Below are 21792 nucleotides of genomic sequence, written 5' to 3'. Positions count from 1 at the left end.
TGTTTTCATTCAAATTCTGTTGTTTTCATTCAAATTCCGTTCTTTTCATTCAAATTCTGTTGTTTTCATTCAAATTCTGTTTTGTTCATTCTAATTCCGTTGTTTTCATTGAAATTCCGTTGTTTTCATTCAAATGCTTTTGTTTTCATTCTAATTCTACTCTTTTTATTCCAATTCCATTGTTTGTTCTCAAATTCTGTTGTTTTCATTCAAATTCCATTGTTTTCATTCAAATTCTGTTGTTTTCATTCAAATCCCATTGTTTTCATTCAAATTCCATTGTTTTCATTCAATTTCCATTGTTTTCATTCAAATTCTGTTCTTTTCATTCTATTTCCATTGTTTTCATTCAAATTCTGTTGTTTTCATTCAAATTCCATTGTTTTGATTCAAATTCTGTTGTTTTCATTCAAATCCCATTGTTTTCATCCAAATTCCGTTGTTTTCATTCAATTTCCATTGTTTTCATTCAAATTCTGTTCTTTTCATTCTATTTCCATTGTTTTCATTCAAATTCCATTGTTTTCATTCAAATTCTGTTCTGTTATTCTAATTCCGTTGTTTTCCGTTGTTTTGATTCAAACTCTGTTCTGTACATTCTAATTCTGTTGTTTTCATTCAAATTCCGTTGTTTTCATTCAAATTCCATTGTTTTGATTCAAATTCTGTTGTTTGTTTTAATGTGGAAAAAGTGGTTGGGAAAGATGTTCAAACAGAAGCGACACGCGGCTGCAGTTACAGTCTGTATTATGCGTTTGTTCTTCATATGAATCTGATGTGTGAACGATGCGCACATTTATGCACGTGGCACAGTAAAAGCATCTGCAATTACACAGAGACATCTGGTGTTCTGACGGTAAATAATATCTGCTGTTCGCATCGTACAGGTCACTGTTCAAGTATATATAGTGGAGTGAGACAACTGCAAGATACAGACTGCAACTGACAGCATGACCTAGCGTGCCAGCCGTGATCGTATAGTGGTTAGTACTCTGCGTTGTGGCCGCAGCAACCCCGGTTCGAATCCGGGTCACGGCAGTGTGGTTGTGATTGCAGAGCAAGTAATTGTAGCAGGTCAGCGTGAATGATTACAGGCATGATTTTTTTCATTGTTGGTACTGGATTGCCCAATCAAATTTCTTAACATAACCAGCTTTTCCTTACCTTACCTGTGAACTCATCAACCAGTTTTTTTTTTCATTTTTACAACAGAGTTTAAACTTCCGTTGTTTTCATTCAAATTCTGTTTTGTTCATTCTAATTCCGTTGTTTTCATTCAAATTCCATTGTTTTCATTCAAATTCTGTTGTTTTCATTCAAATTCCGTTCTTTTCATTCAAATTCTGTTGTTTTCATTCAAATTCTGTTTTGTTCATTCTAATTCCGTTGTTTTCATTGAAATTCCGTTGTTTTCATTCAAATGCTTTTGTTTTCATTCTAATTCTACTCTTTTTATTCCAATTCCATTGTTTGTTCTCAAATTCTGTTGTTTTCATTCAAATTCCATTGTTTTCATTCAAATTCTGTTGTTTTCATTCAAATCCCATTGTTTTCATTCAAATTCCATTGTTTTCATTCAATTTCCATTGTTTTCATTCAAATTCTGTTCTTTTCATTCTATTTCCATTGTTTTCATTCAAATTCCGTTGTTTTCATTCAATTTCCATTGTTTTCATTCAAATTCTGTTGTTTTCATTCTATTTCCATTGTTTTCATTCAAATTCTGTTGTTTTCATTCAAATTCCATTGTTTTGATTCGAATTCTGTTGTTTTCATTCAAATCCCATTGTTTTCATTCAAATTCCATTGTTTTCATTCAATTTCCATTGTTTTCATTCAAATTCTGTTCTTTTCATTCTATTTCCATTGTTTTCATTCAAATTCCATTGTTTTCATTCAAATTCTGTTCTGTTATTCTAATTCCGTTGTTTTCCGTTGTTTTGATTCAAACTCTGTTCTGTACATTCTAATTCCGTTGTTTTCATTCAAATTCCGTTGTTTTCATTCAAATTCCATTGTTTTCATTCAAATTCTGTTGTTTGTTTTAATGTGGAAAAAGTGGTTGGGACAGATGTTCAAACAGAAGCGACACGCGGCTGCAGTTACAGTCTGTATTATGCGTTTGTTCTTCATATGAATCTGATGTGTGAACGATGCGCACGATTATGCGCGTGGCACAGTAAAAGCATCTGCATTAACACAGAGACATCTGGCGTTCTGACGGTAAATAATGTCTGCTGTTCTTTTGCGCATCGTACAGGTCACTGTTCAAGTATATATAGTGGAGTGAGACAACTGCAAGATACAGACTGCAACTGACAGCATGACCTAGCGTGCCAGCCGTGATCGTATAGTGGTTAGTACTCTGCGTTGTGGCCGCAGCAACCCCGGTTCGAATCCGGGTCACGGCAGTGTGATTGCAGAGCAAGTAATTGTAGCAGGTCAGCGTGAATGATTACAGGCATGTTTTTTCATTGTTGGTACTGGATTGCCCAATCAAATTTCTTAACATAACCAGCTTTTCCTTACCTTACCTGTGAACTCATCAACCAGTTTTTTTTTCATTTTTACAACAGAGTTTAAATTTCCATTGTTTTCATTCAAATTCTGTTTTGTTCATTCTAATTCCGTTGTTTTCATTGAAATTCTGTTGTTTTCATTCAAATGCTTTTGTTTTCATTCTAATTCTACTCTTTTTATTCCAATTCCATTGTTTGTTCTCAAATTCTGTTGTTTTCATTCAAATTCCATTGTTTTCATTCAAATTCTGTTGTTTTCATTCAAATCCCATTGTTTTCATTCAAATTCCGTTGTTTTCATTCAATTTCCATTGTTTTCATTCAAATTCTGTTCTTTTCATTCTATTTCCATTGTTTTCATTCAAATTCCATTGTTTTCATTCAAATTCTGTTCTGTTATTCTAATTCCGTTGTTTTCCGTTGTTTTGATTCAAACTCTGTTCTGTACATTCTAATTCTGTTGTTTTCATTCAAATTCCGTTGTTTTCATTCAAATTCCATTGTTTTCATTCAAATTCTGTTGTTTTCATTCAAATCCCATTGTTTTCATTCAAATTCCGTTGTTTTCATTCAATTTCCATTGTTTTCATTCAAATTCTGTTCTTTTCATTCTATTTCCATTGTTTTCATTCAAATTCCATTGTTTTCATTCAAATTCTGTTCTGTTATTCTAATTCCGTTGTTTTCCGTTGTTTTGATTCAAACTCTGTTCTGTACATTCTAATTCTGTTGTTTTCATTCAAATTCCGTTGTTTTCATTCAATTTCCATTGTTTTCATTCAAATTCTGTTCTTTTCATTCTATTTCCATTGTTTTCATTCAAATTCCATTGTTTTCATTCAAATTCTGTTCTGTTATTCTAATTCCGTTGTTTTCCGTTGTTTTGATTCAAACTCTGTTCTGTACATTCTAATTCCGTTGTTTTCATTCAAATTCCATTGTTTTCATTCAAATTCCATTGTTTTCATTCAAATTCTGTTGTTTGTTTTAATGTGGAAAAAGTGGTTGGGACAGATGTTCAAACAGAAGCGACACGCGGCTGCAGTTACAGTCTGTATTATGCGTTTGTTCTTCATATGAATCTGATGTGTGAACAATGCGCACGATTATGCGCGTGGCACAGTAAAAGCATCTGCATTAACACAGAGACATCTGGCGTTCTGACGGTAAATAATGTCTGCTGTTCTTTTGCGCATCGTACAGGTCACTGTTCAAGTATATATAGTGGAGTGAGACAACTGCAAGATACAGACTGCAACTGACAGCATGACCTAGCGTGCCAGCCGTGATCGTATAGTGGTTAGTACTCTGCGTTGTGGCCGCAGCAACCCCGGTTCGAATCCGGGTCACGGCACTGTGGTTGTGATTGCAGAGCAAGTAATTGTAGCAGGTCAGCGTGAATGATTACAGGCATGTTTTTTCATTGTTGTTACTGGATTGCCCAATCAAATTTCTTAACATAACCAGCTTTTCCTTACCTTACCTGTGAACTCATCAACCAGTTTTCTTTTTCATTTTTACAACAGAGTTTAAACTTCCGTTGTTTTCATTCAAATTCTGTTTTGTTCATTCTAATTCCGTTGTTTTCATTGAAATTCCGTTGTTTTCATTCAAATGCTTTTGTTTTCATTCTAATTCTACTCTTTTTATTCCAATTCCATTGTTTGTTCTCAAATTCTGTTGTTTTCATTCAAATTCCATTGTTTTCATTCAAATTCTGTTCTTTTCATTCAAATCCCATTGTTTTCATTCAAATTCCGTTGTTTTCATTCAATTTCCATTGTTTTCATTCAAATTCTGTTCTTTTCATTCTATTTCCATTGTTTTCATTCAAATCCCATTGTTTTCATTCAAATTCCATTGTTGTCATTCAAATTCTGTTCTTTTCATTCTATTTCCATTGTTTTCATTCAAATTCCATTGTTTTGATTCGAATTCTGTTGTTTTCATTCAAATCCCATTGTTTTCATTCAAATTCCGTTGTTTTCATTCAATTTCCATTGTTTTCATTCAAATTCTGTTCTTTTCATTCTATTTCCATTGTTTTCATTCAAATTCCATTGTTTTCATTCAAATTCTGTTCTGTTATTCTAATTCCGTTGTTTTCCGTTGTTTTGATTCAAACTCTGTTCTGTACATTCTAATTCTGTTGTTTTCATTCAAATTCCGTTGTTTTCATTCAAATTCCATTGTTTTCATTCAAATTCTGTTGTTTTCATTCAAATCCCATTGTTTTCATTCAAATTCCGTTGTTTTCATTCAATTTCCATTGTTTTCATTCAAATTCTGTTCTTTTCATTCTATTTCCATTGTTTTCATTCAAATTCCATTGTTTTCATTCAAATTCTGTTCTGTTATTCTAATTCCGTTGTTTTCCGTTGTTTTGATTCAAACTCTGTTCTGTACATTCTAATTCTGTTGTTTTCATTCAAATTCCGTTGTTTTCATTCAATTTCCATTGTTTTCATTCAAATTCTGTTCTTTTCATTCTATTTCCATTGTTTTCATTCAAATTCCATTGTTTTCATTCAAATTCTGTTCTGGTATTCTAATTCCGTTGTTTTCATTCAAATTCCATTGTTTTCATTCAAATTCTGTTCTTTTCATTCTATTTCCATTGTTTTCATTCAAATTCCATTGTTTTGATTCGAATTCTGTTGTTTTCATTCAAATCCCATTGTTTTCATTCAAATTCCGTTGTTTTCATTCAATTTCCATTGTTTTCATTCAAATTCTGTTCTTTTCATTCTATTTCCATTGTTTTCATTCAAATTCCATTGTTTTCATTCAAATTCTGTTCTGTTATTCTAATTCCGTTGTTTTCCGTTGTTTTGATTCAAACTCTGTTCTGTACATTCTAATTCTGTTGTTTTCATTCAAATTCCGTTGTTTTCATTCAATTTCCATTGTTTTGATTCAAATTCTGTTGTTTGTTTTAATGTGGAAAAAGTGGTTGGGACAGATGTTCAAACAGAAGCGACACGCGGCTGCAGTTACAGTCTGTATTATGCGTTTGTTCTTCATATGAATCTGATGTGTGAACGATGCGCACGATTATGCGCGTGGCACAGTAAAAGCATCTGCATTAACACAGAGACATCTGGCGTTCTGACGGTAAATAATGTCTGCTGTTCTTTTGCGCATCGTACAGGTTACTGTTCAAGTATATATAGTGGAGCGAGACAACTGCAAGATACAGACTGCAACTGACAGCATGACCTACCGTGCCAGCCGTGATCGTATAGTGGTTAGTACTCTGCGTTGTGGCCGCAGCAACCCCGGTTCGAATCCGGGTCACGGCAGTGTGATTGCAGAGCAAGTAATTGTAGCAGGTCAGCGTGAATGATTACAGGCATGATTTTTTTCATTGTTGGTACTGGATTGCCCAATCAAATTTCTTAACATAACCAGCTTTTCCTTACCTTACCTGTGAACTCATCAACCAGTTTTTTTTTCATTTTTACAACAGAGTTTAAACTTCCGTTGTTTTCATTCAAATTCTGTTTTGTTCATTCTAATTCCGTTGTTTTCATTCAAATTCCATTGTTTTCATTCAAATTCTGTTGTTTTCATTCAAATTCCGTTCTTTTCATTCAAATTCTGTTGTTTTCATTCAAATTCTGTTTTGTTCATTCTAATTCCGTTGTTTTCATTGAAATTCCGTTGTTTTCATTCAAATGCTTTTGTTTTCATTCTAATTCTACTCTTTTTATTCCAATTCCATTGTTTGTTCTCAAATTCTGTTGTTTTCATTCAAATTCCATTGTTTTCATTCAAATTCTGTTGTTTTCATTCAAATCCCATTGTTTTCATTCAAATTCCATTGTTTTCATTCAATTTCCATTGTTTTCATTCAAATTCTGTTCTTTTCATTCTATTTCCATTGTTTTCATTCAAATTCTGTTGTTTTCATTCAAATTCCATTGTTTTGATTCAAATTCTGTTGTTTTCATTCAAATCCCATTGTTTTCATCCAAATTCCGTTGTTTTCATTCAATTTCCATTGTTTTCATTCAAATTCTGTTCTTTTCATTCTATTTCCATTGTTTTCATTCAAATTCCATTGTTTTCATTCAAATTCTGTTCTGTTATTCTAATTCCGTTGTTTTCCGTTGTTTTGATTCAAACTCTGTTCTGTACATTCTAATTCTGTTGTTTTCATTCAAATTCCGTTGTTTTCATTCAAATTCCATTGTTTTGATTCAAATTCTGTTGTTTGTTTTAATGTGGAAAAAGTGGTTGGGAAAGATGTTCAAACAGAAGCGACACGCGGCTGCAGTTACAGTCTGTATTATGCGTTTGTTCTTCATATGAATCTGATGTGTGAACGATGCGCACATTTATGCACGTGGCACAGTAAAAGCATCTGCAATTACACAGAGACATCTGGTGTTCTGACGGTAAATAATATCTGCTGTTCGCATCGTACAGGTCACTGTTCAAGTATATATAGTGGAGTGAGACAACTGCAAGATACAGACTGCAACTGACAGCATGACCTAGCGTGCCAGCCGTGATCGTATAGTGGTTAGTACTCTGCGTTGTGGCCGCAGCAACCCCGGTTCGAATCCGGGTCACGGCAGTGTGGTTGTGATTGCAGAGCAAGTAATTGTAGCAGGTCAGCGTGAATGATTACAGGCATGATTTTTTTCATTGTTGGTACTGGATTGCCCAATCAAATTTCTTAACATAACCAGCTTTTCCTTACCTTACCTGTGAACTCATCAACCAGTTTTTTTTTTCATTTTTACAACAGAGTTTAAACTTCCGTTGTTTTCATTCAAATTCTGTTTTGTTCATTCTAATTCCGTTGTTTTCATTCAAATTCCATTGTTTTCATTCAAATTCTGTTGTTTTCATTCAAATTCCGTTCTTTTCATTCAAATTCTGTTGTTTTCATTCAAATTCTGTTTTGTTCATTCTAATTCCGTTGTTTTCATTGAAATTCCGTTGTTTTCATTCAAATGCTTTTGTTTTCATTCTAATTCTACTCTTTTTATTCCAATTCCATTGTTTGTTCTCAAATTCTGTTGTTTTCATTCAAATTCCATTGTTTTCATTCAAATTCTGTTGTTTTCATTCAAATCCCATTGTTTTCATTCAAATTCCATTGTTTTCATTCAATTTCCATTGTTTTCATTCAAATTCTGTTCTTTTCATTCTATTTCCATTGTTTTCATTCAAATTCCGTTGTTTTCATTCAATTTCCATTGTTTTCATTCAAATTCTGTTGTTTTCATTCTATTTCCATTGTTTTCATTCAAATTCTGTTGTTTTCATTCAAATTCCATTGTTTTGATTCGAATTCTGTTGTTTTCATTCAAATCCCATTGTTTTCATTCAAATTCCATTGTTTTCATTCAATTTCCATTGTTTTCATTCAAATTCTGTTCTTTTCATTCTATTTCCATTGTTTTCATTCAAATTGCATTGTTTTCATTCAAATTCTGTTCTGTTATTCTAATTCCGTTGTTTTCCGTTGTTTTGATTCAAACTCTGTTCTGTACATTCTAATTCCGTTGTTTTCATTCAAATTCCGTTGTTTTCATTCAAATTCCATTGTTTTGATTCAAATTCTGTTGTTTGTTTTAATGTGGAAAAAGTGGTTGGGACAGATGTTCAAACAGAAGCGACACGCGGCTGCAGTTACAGTCTGTATTATGCGTTTGTTCTTCATATGAATCTGATGTGTGAACGATGCGCACGATTATGCGCGTGGCACAGTAAAAGCATCTGCATTAACACAGAGACATCTGGCGTTCTGACGGTAAATAATGTCTGCTGTTCTTTTGCGCATCGTACAGGTCACTGTTCAAGTATATATAGTGGAGTGAGACAACTGCAAGATACAGACTGCAACTGACAGCATGACCTAGCGTGCCAGCCGTGATCGTATAGTGGTTAGTACTCTGCGTTGTGGCCGCAGCAACCCCGGTTCGAATCCGGGTCACGGCAGTGTGATTGCAGAGCAAGTAATTGTAGCAGGTCAGCGTGAATGATTACAGGCATGTTTTTTCATTGTTGGTACTGGATTGCCCAATCAAATTTCTTAACATAACCAGCTTTTCCTTACCTTACCTGTGAACTCATCAACCAGTTTTTTTTTCATTTTTACAACAGAGTTTAAATTTCCATTGTTTTCATTCAAATTCTGTTTTGTTCATTCTAATTCCGTTGTTTTCATTGAAATTCTGTTGTTTTCATTCAAATGCTTTTGTTTTCATTCTAATTCTACTCTTTTTATTCCAATTCCATTGTTTGTTCTCAAATTCTGTTGTTTTCATTCAAATTCCATTGTTTTCATTCAAATTCTGTTGTTTTCATTCAAATCCCATTGTTTTCATTCAAATTCCGTTGTTTTCATTCAATTTCCATTGTTTTCATTCAAATTCTGTTCTTTTCATTCTATTTCCATTGTTTTCATTCAAATTCCATTGTTTTCATTCAAATTCTGTTCTGTTATTCTAATTCCGTTGTTTTCCGTTGTTTTGATTCAAACTCTGTTCTGTACATTCTAATTCTGTTGTTTTCATTCAAATTCCGTTGTTTTCATTCAAATTCCATTGTTTTCATTCAAATTCTGTTGTTTTCATTCAAATCCCATTGTTTTCATTCAAATTCCGTTGTTTTCATTCAATTTCCATTGTTTTCATTCAAATTCTGTTCTTTTCATTCTATTTCCATTGTTTTCATTCAAATTCCATTGTTTTCATTCAAATTCTGTTCTGTTATTCTAATTCCGTTGTTTTCCGTTGTTTTGATTCAAACTCTGTTCTGTACATTCTAATTCTGTTGTTTTCATTCAAATTCCGTTGTTTTCATTCAATTTCCATTGTTTTCATTCAAATTCTGTTCTTTTCATTCTATTTCCATTGTTTTCATTCAAATTCCATTGTTTTCATTCAAATTCTGTTCTGTTATTCTAATTCCGTTGTTTTCCGTTGTTTTGATTCAAACTCTGTTCTGTACATTCTAATTCCGTTGTTTTCATTCAAATTCCATTGTTTTCATTCAAATTCCATTGTTTTCATTCAAATTCTGTTGTTTGTTTTAATGTGGAAAAAGTGGTTGGGACAGATGTTCAAACAGAAGCGACACGCGGCTGCAGTTACAGTCTGTATTATGCGTTTGTTCTTCATATGAATCTGATGTGTGAACAATGCGCACGATTATGCGCGTGGCACAGTAAAAGCATCTGCATTAACACAGAGACATCTGGCGTTCTGACGGTAAATAATGTCTGCTGTTCTTTTGCGCATCGTACAGGTCACTGTTCAAGTATATATAGTGGAGTGAGACAACTGCAAGATACAGACTGCAACTGACAGCATGACCTAGCGTGCCAGCCGTGATCGTATAGTGGTTAGTACTCTGCGTTGTGGCCGCAGCAACCCCGGTTCGAATCCGGGTCACGGCACTGTGGTTGTGATTGCAGAGCAAGTAATTGTAGCAGGTCAGCGTGAATGATTACAGGCATGTTTTTTCATTGTTGTTACTGGATTGCCCAATCAAATTTCTTAACATAACCAGCTTTTCCTTACCTTACCTGTGAACTCATCAACCAGTTTTCTTTTTCATTTTTACAACAGAGTTTAAACTTCCGTTGTTTTCATTCAAATTCTGTTTTGTTCATTCTAATTCCGTTGTTTTCATTGAAATTCCGTTGTTTTCATTCAAATGCTTTTGTTTTCATTCTAATTCTACTCTTTTTATTCCAATTCCATTGTTTGTTCTCAAATTCTGTTGTTTTCATTCAAATTCCATTGTTTTCATTCAAATTCTGTTCTTTTCATTCAAATCCCATTGTTTTCATTCAAATTCCGTTGTTTTCATTCAATTTCCATTGTTTTCATTCAAATTCTGTTCTTTTCATTCTATTTCCATTGTTTTCATTCAAATCCCATTGTTTTCATTCAAATTCCATTGTTGTCATTCAAATTCTGTTCTTTTCATTCTATTTCCATTGTTTTCATTCAAATTCCATTGTTTTGATTCGAATTCTGTTGTTTTCATTCAAATCCCATTGTTTTCATTCAAATTCCGTTGTTTTCATTCAATTTCCATTGTTTTCATTCAAATTCTGTTCTTTTCATTCTATTTCCATTGTTTTCATTCAAATTCCATTGTTTTCATTCAAATTCTGTTCTGTTATTCTAATTCCGTTGTTTTCCGTTGTTTTGATTCAAACTCTGTTCTGTACATTCTAATTCTGTTGTTTTCATTCAAATTCCGTTGTTTTCATTCAAATTCCATTGTTTTGATTCAAATTCTGTTGTTTGTTTTAATGTGGAAAAAGTGGTTGGGACAGATGTTCAAACAGAAGCGACACGCGGCTGCAGTTACAGTCTGTATTATGCGTTTGTTCTTCATATGAATCTGATGTGTGAACGATGCGCACGATTATGCGCGTGGCACAGTAAAAGCATCTGCATTAACACAGAGACATCTGGCGTTCTGACGGTAAATAATGTCTGCTGTTCTTTTGCGCATCGTACAGGTCACTGTTCAAGTATATATAGTGGAGTGAGAGAACTGCAAGGTACAGACTGCAACTGACAGCATAATCCAGCGCGCCAGCCGTGATCGTATAGTGGTTAATACTCTGCGTCGTGGCCGCAGCAACCCCGGTTCGAATCCGGGTCACCGCAGTGTGGTTGTGATTGCAGAGCAAGTAATTGTAGCAGGTCAGCGTGAATGATTACAGGCATGATTTTTTTCATTGTTGGTACTGGATTGCCCAATCAAATTTCTTAACATAACCAGCTTTTCCTTACCTTACCTGTGAACTCATCAACCAGTTTTTTTTTCATTTTTACAACAGAGTTTAAACTTCCGTTGTTTTCATTCAAATTCTGTTTTGTTCATTCTAATTCCGTTGTTTTCATTCAAATTCCATTGTTTTCATTCAAATTCTGTTGTTTTCATTCAAATTCCGTTCTTTTCATTCAAATTCTGTTGTTTTCATTCAAATTCTGTTTTGTTCATTCTAATTCCGTTGTTTTCATTGAAATTCCGTTGTTTTCATTCAAATGCTTTTGTTTTCATTCTAATTCTACTCTTTTTATTCCAATTCCATTGTTTGTTCTCAAATTCTGTTGTTTTCATTCAAATTCCATTGTTTTCATTCAAATTCTGTTGTTTTCATTCAAATCCCATTGTTTTCATTCAAATTCCATTGTTTTCATTCAATTTCCATTGTTTTCATTCAAATTCTGTTCTTTTCATTCTATTTCCATTGTTTTCATTCAAATTCCGTTGTTTTCATTCAATTTCCATTGTTTTCATTCAAATTCTGTTGTTTTCATTCTATTTCCATTGTTTTCATTCAAATTCTGTTGTTTTCATTCAAATTCCATTGTTTTGATTCGAATTCTGTTGTTTTCATTCAAATCCCATTGTTTTCATTCAAATTCCATTGTTTTCATTCAATTTCCATTGTTTTCATTCAAATTCTGTTCTTTTCATTCTATTTCCATTGTTTTCATTCAAATTCCATTGTTTTCATTCAAATTCTGTTCTGTTATTCTAATTCCGTTGTTTTCCGTTGTTTTGATTCAAACTCTGTTCTGTATATTCTAATTCTGTTGTTTTCATTCAAATTCCGTTGTTTTCATTCAATTTCCATTGTTTTCATTCAAATTCTGTTCTTTTCATTCTATTTCCATTGTTTTCATTCAAATTCCATTGTTTTCATTCAAATTCTGTTCTGTTATTCTAATTCCGTTGTTTTCCGTTGTTTTGATTCAAACTCTGTTCTGTACATTCTAATTCTGTTGTTTTCATTCAAATTCCGTTGTTTTGATTCAAATTCTGTTGTTTGTTTTAATGTGGAAAAAGTGGTTGGGAAAGATGTTCAAACAGAAGCGACACGCGGCTGCAGTTACAGTCTGTATTATGCGTTTGTTCTTCATATGAATCTGATGTGTGAACGATGCGCACATTTATGCACGTGGCACAGTAAAAGCATCTGCAATTACACAGAGACATCTGGTGTTCTGACGGTAAATAATATCTGCTGTTCGCATCGTACAGGTCACTGTTCAAGTATATATAGTGGAGTGAGACAACTGCAAGATACAGACTGCAACTGACAGCATGACCTAGCGTGCCAGCCGTGATCGTATAGTGGTTAGTACTCTGCGTTGTGGCCGCAGCAACCCCGGTTCGAATCCGGGTCACGGCAGTGTGGTTGTGATTGCAGAGCAAGTAATTGTAGCAGGTCAGCGTGAATGATTACAGGCATGTTTTTTCATTGTTGGTACTGGATTGCCCAATCAAATTTCTTAACATAACCAGCTTTTCCTTACCTTACCTGTGAACTCATCAACCAGTTTTTTTTTTCATTTTTACAACAGAGTTTAAACTTCCATTGTTTTCATTCAAATTCTGTTTTGTTCATTCTAATTCCGTTGTTTTCATTGAAATTCCGTTGTTTTCATTCAAATGCTTTTGTTTTCATTCTAATTCTACTCTTTTTATTCCAATTCCATTGTTTGTTCTCAAATTCTGTTGTTTTCATTCAAATTCCATTGTTTTCATTCAAATTCTGTTGTTTTCATTCAAACTCCGTTGTTTTCATTCAAATTCTGTTCTTTTCATTCAAATTCCATTGTTTTCATTCAAATTCCATTGTTTTGATTCAAATTCTGTTGTTTGTTTTAATGTGGAAAAAGTGGTTGGGACAGATGTTCAAACAGAAGCGACACGCGGCTGCAGTTACAGTCTGTATTATGCGTTTGTTCTTCATATGAATCTGATGTGTGAACGATGCGCACGATTATGCGCGTGGCACAGTAAAAGCATCTGCATTAACACAGAGACATCTGGCGTTCTGAGGGTAAATAATGTCTGCTGTTCTTTTGCGCATCGTACAGGTTACTGTTCAAGTATATATAGTGGAGTGAGACAACTCCAAGATACAGACTGCAACTGACAGCATGACCTACCGTGCCAGCCGTGATCGTATAGTGGTTAGTACTCTGCGTTGTGGCCGCAGCAACCCCGGTTCGAATCCGGGTCACGGCAGTGTGGTTGTGATTGCAGAGCAAGTAATTGTAGCAGGTCAGCGTGAATGATTACAGGCATGATTTTTTTCATTGTTGGTACTGGATTGCCCAATCAAATTTCTTAACATAACCAGCTTTTCCTTACCTTACCTGTGAACTCATCAACCAGTTTTTTTTCATTTTTACAACAGAGTTTAAACTTCCGTTGTTTTCATTCAAATTCTGTTTTGTTCATTCTAATTCCGTTGTTTTCATTCAAATTCCATTGTTTTCATTCAAATTCCATTGTTGTCATTCAAATTCTGTTCTTTTCATTCTATTTCCATTGTTTTCATTCAAATTCCATTGTTTTGATTCGAATTCTGTTGTTTTCATTCAAATCCCATTGTTTTCATTCAAATTCCGTTGTTTTCATTCAATTTCCATTGTTTTCATTCAAATTCTGTTCTTTTCATTCTATTTCCATTGTTTTCATTCAAATTCCATTGTTTTCATTCAAATTCTGTTCTGTTATTCTAATTCCGTTGTTTTCCGTTGTTTTGATTCAAACTCTGTTCTGTACATTCTAATTCTGTTGTTTTCATTCAAATTCCATTGTTTTCATTCAAATTCTGTTGTTTTCATTCAAATTCCGTTCTTTTCATTCAAATTCTGTTGTTTTCATTCAAATTCTGTTTTGTTCATTCTAATTCCGTTGTTTTCATTGAAATTCCGTTGTTTTCATTCAAATGCTTTTGTTTTCATTCTAATTCTACTCTTTTTATTCCAATTCCATTGTTTGTTCTCAAATTCTGTTGTTTTCATTCAAATTCCATTGTTTTCATTCAAATTCTGTTGTTTTCATTCAAATCCCATTGTTTTCATTCAAATTCCATTGTTTTCATTCAATTTCCATTGTTTTCATTCAAATTCTGTTCTTTTCATTCTATTTCCATTGTTTTCATTCAAATTCTGTTGTTTTCATTCAAATTCCATTGTTTTCATTCAAATTCTGTTCTGTTATTCTAATTCCGTTGTTTTCCGTTGTTTTGATTCAAACTCTGTTCTGTACATTCTAATTCTGTTGTTTTCATTCAAATTCCGTTGTTTTCATTCAAATTCCATTGTTTTGATTCAAATTCTGTTGTTTGTTTTAATGTGGAAAAAGTGGTTGGGACAGATGTTCAAACAGAAGCGACACGCGGCTGCAGTTACAGTCTGTATTATGCGTTTGTTCTTCATATGAATCTGATGTGTGAACGATGCGCACGATTATGCGCGTGGCACAGTAAAAGCATCTGCATTAACACAGAGACATCTGGCGTTCTGACGGTAAATAATGTCTGCTGTTCTTTTGCGCATCGTACAGGTCACTGTTCAAGTATATATAGTGGAGTGAGACAACTGCAAGATACAGACTGCAACTGACAGCATGACCTAGCGTGCCAGCCGTGATCGTATAGTGGTTAGTACTCTGCGTTGTGGCCGCAGCAACCCCGGTTCGAATCCGGGTCACGGCAGTGTGATTGCAGAGCAAGTAATTGTAGCAGGTCAGCGTGAATGATTACAGGCATGATTTTTTTCATTGTTGGTACTGGATTGCCCAATCAAATTTCTTAACATAACCAGCTTTTCCTTACCTTACCTGTGAACTCATCAACCAGTTTTTTTTCATTTTTACAACAGAGTTTAAACTTCCGTTGTTTTCATTCAAATTCTGTTTTGTTCATTCTAATTCCGTTGTTTTCATTCAAATTCCATTGTTTTCATTCAAATTCTGTTGTTTTCATTCAAATTCCGTTCTTTTCATTCAAATTCTGTTGTTTTCATTCAAATTCTGTTTTGTTCATTCTAATTCCGTTGTTTTCATTGAAATTCCGTTGTTTTCATTCAAATGCTTTTGTTTTCATTCTAATTCTACTCTTTTTATTCCAATTCCATTGTTTGTTCTCAAATTCTGTTGTTTTCATTCAAATTCCATTGTTTTCATTCAAATTCTGTTGTTTTCATTCAAATCCCATTGTTTTCATTCAAATTCCATTGTTTTCATTCAATTTCCATTGTTTTCATTCAAATTCTGTTCTTTTCATTCTATTTCCATTGTTTTCATTCAAATTCCGTTGTTTTCATTCAATTTCCATTGTTTTCATTCAAATTCTGTTGTTTTCATTCTATTTCCATTGTTTTCATTCAAATTCTGTTGTTTTCATTCAAATTCCATTGTTTTGATTCGAATTCTGTTGTTTTCATTCAAATCCCATTGTTTTCATTCAAATTCCGTTGTTTTCATTCAATTTCCATTGTTTTCATTCAAATTCTGTTCTTTTCATTCTATTTCCATTGTTTTCATTCAAATTCCATTGTTTTCATTCAAATTCTGTTCTGTTATTCAAATTCCGTTGTTTTCTGTTGTTTTGATTCAAACTCTGTTCTGTACATTCTAATTCTGTTGTTTTCATTCAAATTCCGTTGTTTTCATTCAAATTCCATTGTTTTGATTCAAATTCTGTTGTTTGTTTTAATGTGGAAAAAGTGGTTGGGAAAGATGTTCAAACAGAAGCGACACGCGGCTGCAGTTACAGTCTGTATTATGCGTTTGTTCTTCATATGAATCTGATGTGTGAACGATGCGCACATTTATGCACGTGGCACAGTAAAAGCATCTGCAATTACACAGAGACATCTGGTGTTCTGACGGTAAATAATATCTGCTGTTCGCATCGTACAGGTCACTGTTCAAGTATATATAGTGGAGTGAGACAACTGCAAGATACAGACTGCAACTGACAGCATGACCTAGCGTGCCAGCCGTGATCGTATAGTGGTTAGTACTCTGCGTTGTGGCCGCAGCAACCCCGGTTCGAATCCGGGTCACGGCAGTGTGGTTGTGATTGCAGAGCAAGTAATTGTAGCAGGTCAGCGTGAATGATTACAGGCATGTTTTTTCATTGTTGGTACTGGATTGCCCAATCAAATTTCTTAACATAACCAGCTTTTCCTTACCTTACCTGTGAACTCATCAACCAGTTTTTTTTTTTCATTTTTACAACAGAGTTTAAACTTCCATTGTTTTCATTCAAATTCTGTTTTGTTCATTCTAATTCCGTTGTTTTCATTGAAATTCCGTTGTTTTCATTCAAATGCTTTTGTTTTCATTCTAATTCTACTCTTTTTATTCCAATTCCATTGTTTGTTCTCAAATTCTGTTGTTTTCATTCAAATTCCATTGTTTTCATTCAAATTCTGTTGTTTTCATTCAAACTCCGTTGTTTTCATTCAAATTCTGTTCTTTTCATTCAAATTCCATTGTTTTCATTCAAATTCCATTGTTTTGATTCAAATTCTGTTGTTTGTTTTAATGTGGAAAAAGTGGTTGGGACAGATGTTCAAACAGAAGCGACACGCGGCTGCAGTTACAGTCTGTATTATGCGTTTGTTCTTCATATGAATCTGATGTGTGAACGATGCGCACGATTATGCGCGTGGCACAGTAAAAGCATTTGCATTAACACAGAGACATCTGGCGTTCTGAGGGTAAATAATGTCTGCTGTTCTTTTGCGCATCGTACAGGTTACTGTTCAAGTATATATAGTGGAGTGAGACAACTGCAAGATACAGACTGCAACTGACAGCATGACCTACCGTGCCAGCCGTGATCGTATAGTGGTTAGTACTCTGCGTTGTGGCCGCAGCAACCCCGGTTCGAATCCGGGTCACGGCAGTGTGATTGCAAAGCAAGTAATTGTAGCAGGTCAGCGTGAATGATTACAGGCATGATTTTTTTCATTGTTGGTACTGGATTGCCCAATCAAATTTCTTAACATAACCAGCTTTTCCTTACCTTACCTGTGAACTCATCAACCAGTTTTTTTTCATTTTTACAACAGGGTTTAAACTTCCGTTGTTTTCATTCAAATTCTGTTTTGTTCATTCTAATTCCGTTGTTTTCATTCAAATTCCATTGTTTTCATTCAAATTCTGTTGTTTTCATTCAAATTCCGTTCTTTTCATTCAAATTCTGTTGTTTTCATTCAAATTCTGTTTTGTTCATTCTAATTCCGTTGTTTTCATTGAAATTCCGTTGTTTTCATTCAAATGCTTTTGTTTTCATTCTAATTCTACTCTTTTTATTCCAATTCCATTGTTTGTTCTCAAATTCTGTTGTTTTCATTCAAATTCCATTGTTTTCATTCAAATTCTGTTGTTTTCATTCAAATCCCATTGTTTTCATTCAAATTCCATTGTTTTCATTCAATTTCCATTGTTTTCATTCAAATTCTGTTGTTTTCATTCTATTTCCATTGTTTTCATTCAAATTCTGTTGTTTTCATTCAAATTCCATTGTTTTCATTCAAATTCTGTTCTGTTATTCTAATTCCGTTGTTTTCCGTTGTTTTGATTCAAACTCTGTTCTGTACATTCTAATTCTGTTGTTTTCATTCAAATTCCGTTGTTTTCATTCAAATTCCATTGTTTTGATTCAAATTCTGTTGTTTGTTTTAATGTGGAAAAAGTGGTTGGGACAGATGTTCAAACAGAAGCGACACGCGGCTGCAGTTACAGTCTGTATTATGCGTTTGTTCTTCATATGAATCTGATGTGTGAACGATGCGCATGATTATGCGCGTGGCACAGTAAAAGCATCTGCATTAACACAGAGACATCTGGCGTTCTGACGGTAAATAATGTCTGCTGTTCTTTTGGGCATCGTACAGGTCACTGTTCAAGTATATATAGTGGAGTGAGACAACTGCAAGATACAGACTGCAACTGACAGCATGACCTAGCGTGCCAGCCGTGATCGTATAGTGGTTAGTACTCTGCGTTGTGGCCGCAGCAACCCCGGTTCGAATCCGGGTCACGGCAGTGTGGTTGTGATTGCAGAGCAAGTAATTGTAGCAGGTCAGCGTGAATGATTACAGGCATGTTTTTTCATTGTTGGTACTGGATTGCCCAATCAAATTTCTTAACATAACCAGCTTTTCCTTACCTTACCTGTGAACTCATCAACCAGTTTTCTTTTTCATTTTTACAACAGAGTTTAAACTTCCGTTGTTTTCATTCAAATTCTGTTTTGTTCATTCTAATTCCGTTGTTTTCATTGAAATTCCGTTGTTTTCATTCAAATGCTTTTGTTTTCATTCTAATTCTACTCTTTTTATTCCAATTCCATTGTTTGTTCTCAAATTCTGTTGTTTTCATTCAAATTCCATTGTTTTCATTCAAATTCTGTTCTTTTCATTCAAATCCCATTGTTTTCATTCAAATTCCGTTGTTTTCATTCAATTTCCATTGTTTTCATTCAAATTCTGTTCTTTTCATTCTATTTCCATTGTTTTCATTCAAATTCCATTGTTTTCATTCAAATTCCATTGTTTTCATTCAAATTCTGTTCTTTTCATTCTATTTCCATTGTTTTCATTCAAATTCCATTGTTTTGATTCGAATTCTGTTGTTTTCATTCAAATCCCATTGTTTTCATTCAAATTCCGTTGTTTTCATTCAATTTCCATTGTTTTCATTCAAATTCTGTTCTTTTCATTCTATTTCCATTGTTTTCATTCAAATTCCATTGTTTTCATTCAAATTCTGTTCTGTTATTCTAATTCCGTTGTTTTCCGTTGTTTTGATTCAAACTCTGTTCTGTACATTCTAATTCTGTTGTTTTCATTCAAATTCCGTTGTTTTCATTCAATTTCCATTGTTTTGATTCAAATTCTGTTGTTTGTTTTAATGTGGAAAAAGTGGTTGGGACAGATGTTCAAACAGAAGCGACACGCGGCTGCAGTTACAGTCTGTATTATGCGTTTGTTCTTCATATGAATCTGATGTGTGAACGATGCGCACGATTATGCGCGTGGCACAGTAAAAGCATCTGCATTAACACAGAGACATCTGGCGTTCTGAGGGTAAATAATGTCTGCTGTTCTTTAGCGCATCGTACAGGTTACTGTTCAAGTATATATAGTGGAGTGAGACAACTGCAAGATACAGACTGCAACTGACAGCATGACCTAGCCTGCCAGCCGTGATCGTATAGTGGTTAGTACTCTGCGTTGTGGCCGCAGCAACCCCGGTTCGAATCCGGGTCACGGCAGTGTGATTGCAGAGCAAGTAATTGTAGCAGGTCAGCGTGAATGATTACAGGCATGATTTTTTTCATTGTTGGTACTGGATTGCCCAATCAAATTTCTTAACATAACCAGCTTTTCCTTACCTTACCTGTGAACTCATCAACCAGTTTTTTTTCATTTTTACAACAGAGTTTAAACTTCCGTTGTTTTCATTCAAATTCTGTTTTGTTCATTCTAATTCCGTTGTTTTCATTCAAATTCCATTGTTTTCATTCAAATTCTGTTGTTTTCATTCAAATTCCGTTCTTTTCATTCAAATTCTGTTGTTTTCATTCAAATTCTGTTTTGTTCATTCTAATTCCGTTGTTTTCATTGAAATTCCGTTGTTTTCATTCAAATGCTTTTGTTTTCATTCTAATTCTACTCTTTTTATTCCAATTCCATTGTTTGTTCTCAAATTCTGTTGTTTTCATTCAAATTCCATTGTTTTCATTCAAATTCTGTTGTTTTCATTCAAATCCCATTGTTTTCATTCAAATTCCATTGTTTTCATTCAATTTCCATTGTTTTCATTCAAATTCTGTTCTTTTCATTCAAATTCCATTGTTTTCATTCAAATTCCATTGTTTTGATTCAAATTCTGTTGTTTGTTTTAATGTGGAAAAAGTGGTTGGGACAGATGTTCAAACAGAAGCGACACGCGGCTGCAGTTACAGTCTGTATTATGCGTTTGTTCTTCATATGAATCTGATGTGTGAACGATGCGCACGATTATGCGCGTGGCACAGTAAAAGCATTTGCATTAACACAGAGACATCTGGCGTTCTGAGGGTAAATAATGTCTGCTGTTCTTTTGCGCATCGTACAGGTTACTGTTCAAGTATATATAGTGGAGTGAGACAACTGCAAGATACAGACTGCAACTGACAGCATGACCTACCGTGCCAGCCGTGATCGTATAGTGGTTAGTACTCTGCGTTGTGGCCGCAGCAACCCCGGTTCGAATCCGGGTCACGGCAGTGTGATTGCAAAGCAAGTAATTGTAGCAGGTCAGCGTGAATGATTACAGGCATGATTTTTTTCATTGTTGGTACTGGATTGCCCAATCAAATTTCTTAACATAACCAGCTTTTCCTTACCTTACCTGTGAACTCATCAACCAGTTTTTTTTCATTTTTACAACAGGGTTTAAACTTCCGTTGTTTTCATTCAAATTCTGTTTTGTTCATTCTAATTCCGTTGTTTTCATTCAAATTCCATTGTTTTCATTCAAATTCTGTTGTTTTCATTCAAATTCCGTTCTTTTCATTCAAATTCTGTTGTTTTCATTCAAATTCTGTTTTGTTCATTCTAATTCCGTTGTTTTCATTGAAATTCCGTTGTTTTCATTCAAATGCTTTTGTTTTCATTCTAATTCTACTCTTTTTATTCCAATTCCATTGTTTGTTCTCAAATTCTGTTGTTTTCATTCAAATTCCATTGTTTTCATTCAAATTCTGTTGTTTTCATTCAAATCCCATTGTTTTCATTCAAATTCCATTGTTTTCATTCAATTTCCATTGTTTTCATTCAAATTCTGTTGTTTTCATTCTATTTCCATTGTTTTCATTCAAATTCTGTTGTTTTCATTCAAATTCCATTGTTTTCATTCAAATTCTGTTCTGTTATTCTAATTCCGTTGTTTTCCGTTGTTTTGATTCAAACTCTGTTCTGTACATTCTAATTCTGTTGTTTTCATTCAAATTCCGTTGTTTTCATTCAAATTCCATTGTTTTGATTCAAATTCTGTTGTTTGTTTTAATGTGGAAAAAGTGGTTGGGACAGATGTTCAAACAGAAGCGACACGCGGCTGCAGTTACAGTCTGTATTATGCGTTTGTTCTTCATATGAATCTGATGTGTGAACGATGCGCATGATTATGCGCGTGGCACAGTAAAAGCATCTGCATTAACACAGAGACATCTGGCGTTCTGACGGTAAATAATGTCTGCTGTTCTTTTGCGCATCGTACAGGTCACTGTTCAAGTATATATAGTGGAGTGAGACAACTGCAAGATACAGACTGCAACTGACAGCATGACCTAGCGTGCCAGCCGTGATCGTATAGTGGTTAGTACTCTGCGTTGTGGCCGCAGCAACCCCGGTTCGAATCCGGGTCACGGCAGTGTGGTTGTGATTGCAGAGCAAGTAATTGTAGCAGGTCAGCGTGAATG

At 34.2% G+C, this 21792-nt stretch overlaps 16 non-coding genes across 16 annotated transcripts; all 16 read left to right on the top strand.

The window, feature by feature from the left end:
• The first annotated feature begins 966 nt into the window (after positions 1-966).
• Positions 967-1038, top strand: trnah-gug (transfer RNA histidin (anticodon GUG)). Its single transcript has one exon. It is a non-coding gene; the product is annotated as a tRNA-His (tRNA).
• Positions 1039-2339: 1301 nt separating this feature from the next.
• On the top strand, positions 2340-2411 carry trnah-gug (transfer RNA histidin (anticodon GUG)). Its single transcript has one exon. It is a non-coding gene; the product is annotated as a tRNA-His (tRNA).
• A 1390-nt stretch (positions 2412-3801) lies between these two features.
• trnah-gug (transfer RNA histidin (anticodon GUG)) lies at positions 3802-3873 on the top strand. The gene has a single exon. It is a non-coding gene; the product is annotated as a tRNA-His (tRNA).
• Positions 3874-5749: 1876 nt separating this feature from the next.
• Positions 5750-5821, top strand: trnah-gug (transfer RNA histidin (anticodon GUG)). Its single transcript has one exon. It is a non-coding gene; the product is annotated as a tRNA-His (tRNA).
• A 1208-nt stretch (positions 5822-7029) lies between these two features.
• Positions 7030-7101, top strand: trnah-gug (transfer RNA histidin (anticodon GUG)). Its single transcript has one exon. It is a non-coding gene; the product is annotated as a tRNA-His (tRNA).
• A 1301-nt stretch (positions 7102-8402) lies between these two features.
• On the top strand, positions 8403-8474 carry trnah-gug (transfer RNA histidin (anticodon GUG)). The gene has a single exon. It is a non-coding gene; the product is annotated as a tRNA-His (tRNA).
• Positions 8475-9864: 1390 nt separating this feature from the next.
• Positions 9865-9936, top strand: trnah-gug (transfer RNA histidin (anticodon GUG)). The gene has a single exon. It is a non-coding gene; the product is annotated as a tRNA-His (tRNA).
• A 2694-nt stretch (positions 9937-12630) lies between these two features.
• Positions 12631-12702, top strand: trnah-gug (transfer RNA histidin (anticodon GUG)). Its single transcript has one exon. It is a non-coding gene; the product is annotated as a tRNA-His (tRNA).
• A 770-nt stretch (positions 12703-13472) lies between these two features.
• trnah-gug (transfer RNA histidin (anticodon GUG)) lies at positions 13473-13544 on the top strand. Its single transcript has one exon. It is a non-coding gene; the product is annotated as a tRNA-His (tRNA).
• Positions 13545-14952: 1408 nt separating this feature from the next.
• trnah-gug (transfer RNA histidin (anticodon GUG)) lies at positions 14953-15024 on the top strand. Its single transcript has one exon. It is a non-coding gene; the product is annotated as a tRNA-His (tRNA).
• Positions 15025-16311: 1287 nt separating this feature from the next.
• Positions 16312-16383, top strand: trnah-gug (transfer RNA histidin (anticodon GUG)). Its single transcript has one exon. It is a non-coding gene; the product is annotated as a tRNA-His (tRNA).
• A 771-nt stretch (positions 16384-17154) lies between these two features.
• Positions 17155-17226, top strand: trnah-gug (transfer RNA histidin (anticodon GUG)). Its single transcript has one exon. It is a non-coding gene; the product is annotated as a tRNA-His (tRNA).
• A 1073-nt stretch (positions 17227-18299) lies between these two features.
• trnah-gug (transfer RNA histidin (anticodon GUG)) lies at positions 18300-18371 on the top strand. Its single transcript has one exon. It is a non-coding gene; the product is annotated as a tRNA-His (tRNA).
• A 1159-nt stretch (positions 18372-19530) lies between these two features.
• On the top strand, positions 19531-19602 carry trnah-gug (transfer RNA histidin (anticodon GUG)). Its single transcript has one exon. It is a non-coding gene; the product is annotated as a tRNA-His (tRNA).
• Positions 19603-20526: 924 nt separating this feature from the next.
• trnah-gug (transfer RNA histidin (anticodon GUG)) lies at positions 20527-20598 on the top strand. Its single transcript has one exon. It is a non-coding gene; the product is annotated as a tRNA-His (tRNA).
• A 1073-nt stretch (positions 20599-21671) lies between these two features.
• On the top strand, positions 21672-21743 carry trnah-gug (transfer RNA histidin (anticodon GUG)). The gene has a single exon. It is a non-coding gene; the product is annotated as a tRNA-His (tRNA).
• The last annotated feature ends 49 nt before the right edge of the window (positions 21744-21792 follow it).

The sequence above is a fragment of the Astatotilapia calliptera genome, chromosome 22 (assembly GCF_964374335.1).
Source record: "Astatotilapia calliptera chromosome 22, fAstCal68.1, whole genome shotgun sequence".
Lineage (NCBI taxonomy): Eukaryota > Metazoa > Chordata > Actinopteri > Cichliformes > Cichlidae > Astatotilapia > Astatotilapia calliptera.
Note: the sequence above shows the minus strand (reverse complement) of the source record. Positions and strands in the feature narration are given on the sequence as shown.